The sequence below is a fragment of the Stegodyphus dumicola genome, chromosome X1 (genome assembly GCF_044657685.1).
Source record: "Stegodyphus dumicola isolate Sdum_Otavi_A_Nest chromosome X1, ASM4465768v1".
In the NCBI taxonomy this organism is placed as follows: domain Eukaryota; kingdom Metazoa; phylum Arthropoda; class Arachnida; order Araneae; family Eresidae; genus Stegodyphus; species Stegodyphus dumicola.
This window is the reverse complement of record NC_140780.1, coordinates 107,670,551-107,679,510: the sequence shown is the minus strand read 5'-3', so window position 1 is coordinate 107,679,510 and position 8,960 is coordinate 107,670,551.

Here is an 8,960-nt window from a genome sequence, read left to right as displayed (position 1 = left end):
AGGGATTGATTGGAAAGCAACTTAAAATTACAGGTTAGAAAATTAAATGCTACTCTACAACTCGAAGAACTGTTATACCTGTTGGTAATAGTAATGTTTTCGATTTTTAAACTTCTCACTTGCTTCTGCTTTGAACGGAAAAAAGACTTGCAATTTCAGTAGATATTAGTGCAATCTTTTATTAAATTTAGTGAACAAGTTTAATATTATAAGCAATTCTTAGATCTGCTACTTTCTTTGTGGAGTTATTAGAATTTTATATCGATGCAGGAAACTGAGAAAAAAAAAATCTTCATAGCCCTCGCCGTGATTCGAACTCCGGACCTCCTGAATGTGCGTATCGCGTGCTTTCAGTTACAGTACGAAGTCATGCGGAAAGTAAGGAAAAAATACCTTATATAACCCCCTTAAAGAGCGACTGGAGATTAGGGGCTCCAGTCGCCAAATCCTGGTGGTGACGAATTATTGTCTACCCCCTTTTAGTTCGGGCGCCGCTAATAAAATATTTTAGAAATTTTCGATGCCAGGAATCCGAAGAAGTCCGAAGTGTCCTCGCCGAGATTCAAACTCTAGAACTTCCGAATTCAGTTACACCAAGACGGTATGCGGAAAGGAAGGAGAAAATACCTTTTATCTTCTCAAATTACTCTCGTCTACAAAGTCTATAACTGTAAAACGTTTTGCTTTCTTCCCATATATTTCTGTGAAAAACAAGCTGATTTCATCTGCAATTCGTCGATGATTTGCATATTGGTGGAGGGAAAATCATCTGAAATTTAATGTTAGCAATCGACCCTAACAAAAGTTCGTTTGCCTTTTAATGAGTTATTTTAATAATCGTTTTGAGCTTCTTTTGCAACTGCTTATAAATAAACAAAGGATTCTTATTCTTTTTCATGACAAGAATATGATTACTTTAATCATTCCTTATGAATGAAAAACATTGTAATAAATTTTCCTTGGTTTGAAGTGGGGAGAGTAAATAAACCTTAGGGCGAAATTTTATTCTTTTCATTCTTTAGTATTTAACTTAAGAGAAATTTTCAAATAAAAGCCTGTATTTAAACTCAGAAGTGAGCATCTGATTTCAACATTAAAGGAAACTCTACATTTGATCTAGTTGACCAGAGATCTACAAATTCTTTTTATGATGTAACATTAGACTTCATGTTTTACATACCTGCTATTGTGTTGGCATCTGGCAAAATGACTTTGAGATGACAATGTCAGTTTTTATCATGTTATGAAATTCCACCGCAACTAACCGATAACATTCTACTCTCACTGATGTTTAATAAAGGTTCTCCTCTATCTCTAGAGTTTCTATCCTTATTAATCTATATTTAAAAACATTTTAGAACGAAGTCTGCGTTGCTAGAAAATTCTATAAATTTTATGCACAAGAAATTAATAAACTTTAGTCATATAGGGTTTATTGAAGAAATCGTAAAACTTTTATAGACCTTTTACAATAAAACATTTCTTATTTTATTCCTTTTTTAAGGTATTTTAGCACAAGTAAGCTTTTATTAGAGTCATCATAAGGCTATTGGGTAGTTTTGGGTAGTTATAAATGTCTTTTGAAATCCCAGTGGGGAAATCCAGTCTTTGGAATGCATTACATTTTTAATGATCAAAAGGTACAACCTATGGAAAGTTTGTGAACAAATAAATTATTTCATTCTGTAGAATCAGTTATTTAATAAACGATTAATTTAAAAATAATTATGGGAGACATTCGTTCCTTGCAACTAAATGAATGGAAATTATCCTCAAATCGTCTTGTTTTAGCTAAAATCATGGACGTATTTGACCTACCAATTGTCTGAATTGATTATTCAAAACGTATAAATGTCTTTTAAAGCTAACCAGAAGCATAAAACTATTTTCAATAAATTTAGTAAGGTATCGAAGCTTGAAAAACTTACAGATTCGAGTTGTTTTCTGAAAATTACAAGTATAGTTTTCAAGACGTGGTCATGCTGGTATGCGAAAATATTAATAACTAAAAATTTTACAAATACAGCTTAATAAATTTACGGCAATTGGTCATCGAAAACGCCTCGAAATCTGAAAATTAACATGATCTCTAAACGTAGTGAAATACAACTTCTAAAATAGTCAATTCATTTGATGAATTGAAGAAGTTGATAAACTACTTTCAAATATTTTAGAACAAGCTAACGTTAACTGATTCCGAGCTCAAAAGACTAAATAGAACTAAAAATTAAAAAAATTAAAATTGGATAAAGATTTTATCACTTAGAGCTGTTAGCTGTGTAAGATTCTGTATTGTGTACTTTTAAGTTACAGTTGAATGCGAAGAATCTTAAGAACTAATGAGCGAATAATAGCTTGAGTTCGTGGGATAGAAAACAACAAGTAAGGAGGGTGAAATAACCCTTTATTATTCCAATAAGGTGTACCAGAACTCCATCTAGGAGTTGTACAATAAAGCTGAGACTAGGGCTTGAATTGAAGAGACTAAGAACTGATCTTAACTAGAAAGGTATAGCCGAAGCTATCAAATTTCTAACAGAGTTGGCCCCTGAACGCTAATACATTGCAAAGCTATCAAGGGCCTAAAGTATGGCCGAGCGTAATAATAGCTTAAGGCAGACGCGTGCTAGCCAGAATCTCTGCTTCTCTCTCACTAAGACATAAGAACTTCGGGTTAAATACTACTCCTTAAATTTGCCTTCATACGTGATTCTAAAACTGCGTTCTGGCCAGAAGTTGTAAGTTGAAATTAAGAAGCGATAGGAAAGGCACCTTAACTCAATATTTAACTGTTAGGAAAATTAACATAATCCTTACAGCTTAAATGAACAAACTGGGGATTTTCATCACACTTTCATCAGTAAACATTAAAAATACAACTATTTTTTAAATAAATGTATTAACAGCTTTATAATAATATTTAAAATGTGTACATATAAATCAATACATGTTTAGTTTAAAATTTTGAAACAATAAGTTTCCAACACAGCTATAGAAATGGAATTAAGAAATAATGCTTATAATTAAGCAAATTTCTTTCTCTCTTTTAATTTTAACAGTATAGTTGAAGAAATGGCATCCAAGTTCGCAATATTTGAACTGATTTTGCACAAATGAAACTTTTATTTTACAAAAGGTTTTCAGCTATTATTTTATTCTGAAAACCTTAATGGAAATGCTATATAGTTTCATGATAAAACTAAGGAGCTATGTTCTAGTTTTTTTAGGTTCATTGAACATAATCATTATAAAATATATATTTATTTCTTTTATTTGAACTTCTTTTCTAAGAAGAAAAAATCTTCTTTTCTGGCAATCGGTAAAATAACTTCCGGATTAAGAATGCTGTTCCTTGCTGAAAAAAAATGCAGTTTATTTTTAACTTTCCAACTATATACTAATTGCTTGGGAAAAGGTAATGGAAATCAATGATTCGAGTCTAATTTTAATTGGAAAAAAGGGAAACAAGTGCGAAGCAATTAAAACCGTAGAAGATACTTTCATAAAACAAAATTAAACAAGTGAAGCTGAAAATAACACATATGTATCCACATAGTATACTTCAATGAATCATGAAAATAGAATATCTTTAATTTTGTTCAAATATTTTATTCATGCATAATATCGTGCTTACGTAAATTGCAAAATATGAGATTTTTATGATAAATAATCTTCCTTTTTATAGTATAAGTTTTAGTAGTTAATTTCTTTGGCTATGGTCAATTTGCAGAGAAAAAGCTTTAGTATGCACATAAACTTCTGTTTAAATAACACCTATAGGGAGAATAATTCTTGGTGATAACTGGTCATAAAAGATTTACTTTTAAGAAGTAGAAAAAAAATTTCACTACATTTTTAGTTAAAAATACAATAAATGTATTTTAGGAATATTTTACTGGAATTTTAAATTATTTTTACATTTGACAGAGATGACAGAGATGCTCTTATACTAATTTTGCAAATAAGCCCATCAACAAAGGAGGATGTTGTTGATGCCTCGTGACATGAGCTCTTTCTTTTACCTTTTTAATGATAATAGTACAATATTTTGTAACCTTTTGATGGTAATAGAATTTTCTAATATTTTTCATCAGAATAACTGATAAAAAGCATCTGATACACTTAGTATTACGTTTAGAATTTTAAAAATTGAATATTATCATAGAAAAACTTAACAATCTCAAAAAAATGTTTTGAAATTCTATACAGAATGCCTGGAAGGATGTTTCTTCAAATCTGAGTTGCAGATGGGGAAATTCAAATTCTCGTGTGCAAGCATTAAGCCAACGGCAAGCGCAAAAACCCTTGCACTCTTATCATGATAAATTCGTCGAATACATTGACTTGATGTATAAAGTATTTCTCCCGCCTTCTTAGCGAGCCTTCGTGGTGTAGTGGTCTGCACGCTCAGCGCGTAATTGAGAGGTACGCGGTTCGATTCCTGGCGAAGGCGTTGCATATTTTTTATTTTGCTTGCTTCCAAAAAATACCTAATGTCTCTACAGATGTTACTGTAAGAGGATATTTAGTCATCTTAAAAATACAAAGAATGCAAAATATGGCAAAAAGATTGGTTCTAAGGTGATTTTAGTTTATATGTTTTATAGACAAATAGCTCAGCTTTAAAACTCTTCTTTTTTTTCATACACCAGCATCAGCAGTCCAAATTATCATTTCCGAGTCCTTAAGGAATTCCGCTGAGTTACACTATAATCTGCTTTTAACGACAATGTAATAAACAGTGTTTCAAGATATTAAACACTAACTGATATACTTGAGAACAACTAACGTATATATACAAATACAAAACAGTTCTTCAGCTTATTTTTATGAGTGGTTAATTTTATCAGTTCTAAATTAATATAACAGGTCAAATAAGGTTTGAATTTCCGAAACGTTTGGTTATTCTACACTTATGTTCATAAATTAAGAATAATGCCAGCTCCGGCAAATAAGATTCAGAAACAAACCAAATGTGACTTATTCATAAAGCCCGTTTATTAAACAAAAGATAAAGAACAAAATAGATAGTATATTATGTTACCATTCGTAAAAACTACAATTTTTGCTCCCGGGAGCAATTACAAAAAATATATCCTTTAGAAAATCTTAACATCGCATGGTTAGTATGATGGTTAATACATTTTATGTCTCCCAGACGATGAAATATAGTCCGTGCAATGTCTAGGCATGCTGAGTATCAAATTATCAAGCTGATCTTGGGGAAGATTACTCCACACTGAAAACTGTGCTGTCCGAATTTCCGGTATACATATAGGAGGAGTTTGACGGGCTGAAATTCGTTGGACAAGCATGTCCCACACATCTTCTGTTGGATTCAAGTCAGATGAGAATGCTGGTCATTCCATACGGTGATATCCTTAGACTCAAGGCATTTTTACAATGTGTGTACTTTGAAGACAGGCGTTATGGATGATAAACACAAATTCTGCATCTCTAAACAAATCTGGCATCTCTAAACAAACAAAAATGGCATCTCTAAACAAACGTACATGTTGTTCCAGAATTAAAGTCCCAATAAATATTGTCCGTCATGGTTCCGATCTGAAGATGCAGATCTGTTCTGAAGCCCAGTATAAGTCCACCACAAATGAGCAATCCTGTACTACCGCAACGGTGTCGTTCAATGACGTTGTCTTGGTGGTAACTAGAGTTCTCCATATGAATGTCCGACGTGAATCACACAACAAGCTAAACCTAGACTCGTCGGAAAACATCGCACAAGCCAAATGTGACGATGTTCACATTGCATATTCTCTACTCCAGGCTAACTGTTCACGACAGAGAGTTGCCGTGAGCAAAACACATCTGACAGGCCTGCGAGCAGATAGACCAATCTGTCCCAAACGTTTGTACACCGTTTGTCTTGAAATTGTCGTACTAATGGCTGAAGATATTTTGACAAGACAAGTCTCATACTGTGCTCAGTCTGCTTCTTTTGGCAGTTACTGCTAAATAGCGGTCGTCATTCAGCGTTGTAACTTGGGGCGACCTGTACTGTAATGCCACTGACATTTCCATCACTTTGAAATCGTTGTCAAAGCCTAGAGATGACACTTTGGACTATTCCAAGTTCCTCGGATACTTCCAGTTGGGTACGCCCATATTCCAGGCGGCCGATAATTCTACCTCGTAAAACATCATCCGCATGCATCCTCTGTGTCATAACTATTCAGTTGTGGCATTGAACGCTTGTGAACAATTTTACTTTGTTCGAACAATTCCTTATATACACTTCTCTACTCTCGTCGTTGTGACGTACTATCGGTGTCATCTGATGGCTTTCTGTAATTTGCATATTATTCTTGAAAATGTGTGCGATTACTATACAAGTGAAATTTTTACTTTAGAGTTCCGTTTCAGTGTGATTCTGAGATATCCTTAATGTTTGGACATAAGTGTATTATATAGCTCTGTTCACACGTAAATTTGGTTCCTCATCATAGAGCCGGTTCAGGTATCATTGTAGTGACTCGAAAATTCTTACTGTACAATAAGATCGTTATTTCAGCTCTGGCTTAATAGCGCGCTTCTTTCATGTTTAAATAAACGATATGCTGATTAGTTATGTGATCCATATAAACGAAAATGTAAATTTAAAATTTCAATGTTATATTGTCTTATTTAAAAAAAGCAAAATCGCTCAGGCATACTTTGTAAAACCTTACATGGGTAGTTACAAATCCAACAGATGATACAGGAAATTCAAATTTGCATCTTGTAGATATATATAAAGTGTATATACATAAACGTCTTAAAAAATGCAAAACTGCTCCGGCATAATTTGTAAAACTTTACATGGGTAATTAGCGAATTCCATAGACGGGTACAGGGAATTCAAATTTGCGTCTTGTAGATGTAAATTAACATTGCTGGTGATTGCTGGTACATTGCAGGTTTGCATGTTTTTGTACCTATAACTGGGACAGCCTAATTAAGCCATAGGGTCAGACAGGCAGGCAGCTTTCCCGAAACAAATAAATAAACATTGCAGGCAATACAGGAAACTTAATAATAAAGAAAGATCTCCTACTGGAAAATTTTAAGTTTATTCTATTGGTTTAGTCAAGAATTAAGTTTTTATTAAGTTATTATAACTCAACTGCAGCAGTTTAATATTTCTGAAACAATTCGTGTGTCATCATTTAAATATTTATACACAAAAATAATCATGCGACTATTTTCCGTTTCTAAAGCATTTTTGATAGTCTTCCAGTTTCTTCCAAATGGTATGCCTGACCGAGTGTCTAAAGCCTCATAACACTCGTAAGGCTCCCCATATTATATTTGCGGAGGTCGAATGGCTGTCTGCATGATGTTATAAGATATTTTCCCCTCCTTCCAGCATACCTTTGTAGAGTAACGATAGCACACTCGATGCGTATGAGAGAGGTCCAGAATTCGAGTCCAGACGGGGGAATTTCTCATTTTCCCCTTCTTCTGCTTTAAAAAAAACCTAATGACTCTGAAAGTCACGCCGGAACTAAAAGGTGGTGGACGATAATTCGTCACCACCAGGACTTGGCGACTGGCTTCCTTAATCTTCAGTCCCCTTTTAAAAGAGAGAGTATATAAGGTATTTTCTACCTCTTTCCCCCATGCCTTTGTGATGTAACGGTAACATACTCGGTGCGTATACGAGAGATCTAGGGTTCGAGTCCTGGCAAGGGTAGTGCATATTTTTTACGTCTACTGCTTCAGAACGACCTACCGACTCTACAAGGTTTTCGTGTTTTTGCTCATGTTTAACTTAAATATGTGATAGATTACCTTAAACAGGTATGAGCGTATGTAGAATTGAAAATAAAATTCGGCTTTTTATATTTCATTAATTTGAAGGTATGAGTGGAAGATCACGCAAATAATTATCTCTGATTTTAGGTGTTAGGATTTCCATCAAGTTGTAAATGAAATCACGTTTACTGCATATAAAAATACTTAACTTTATTTACAGATTTACAGCTGGTATTTTTCTTAATTTAAAATATTTATAATCAGTTATCTATTTTAAATTAATTGCAATGCTATATTTTAATGCAGAACTATTTATGTGAGAATTTTTATACAGAGATGGCTATTTCTGGTAGCAATGTGTTAGAAATTTCGGTAGTCAAGCCGTATGCCAAGGAATTGTGTTTAATAAAAATATTAAACTTAAAAAAATGAGCGAAAATAGCAAAAATATTGGACAGAACTTTGTAATTCCTTAAGTCTAAAAGTACGCAAGCCTTTGTGTTTGAATGCTTGGTTAAATTGGTTTCTCTTAACTAAATTTTTACAGTTATTCTTAATTTACAAAATCATCCCTTGTTGTTTACAGTTTGAAACTATTGCAAGGTTTTTCCAATGTGTTCATCGAGAAATAGGAAAACCGAAGGCGAACCGAACGTTTGGCTAGAAATAAAAAGGTTTTGCACATATTCTGCTTTATCTACTAACATTTCATTTTTAAATATTAAATTTTTAAATGATATTAAGCTACTAATCTTAAGTTTTTAAATGATTATTACTTCATAAAATATTTTCTCCTCCTTTCTGTCTGCTTTCTGCTTCTGATTCTTCACACAAAGTTTTAAGTCCACGCAATTTTCATAAAAATATGCAAGTTAATATCTCAGAGCAGTTTTGTAACGCCAAATGTTAATATATAAAAATGCCGTATTCAAAGTATCATAATAAGTTAAATTTTTCTTTTATTCTACAAGTAAATTGTATTCTAAACCAGAATATAAAGATGTTTGTAAAATTTAGGTAGCAGCAGAAGTAGTAGAATTTTAAATAATTAAAACATTTAAACATTGAACTGAAAATACTATTTAGAGATAACTGCTGCCACAAATGAAGCGCACGACCTAGAATTTACCGATTTTGCCCAAGGGTGTTATATTTTTAGAGGACGTTGAAATTCACACGTCTGCAAGCATTTAACGCACCTCTTT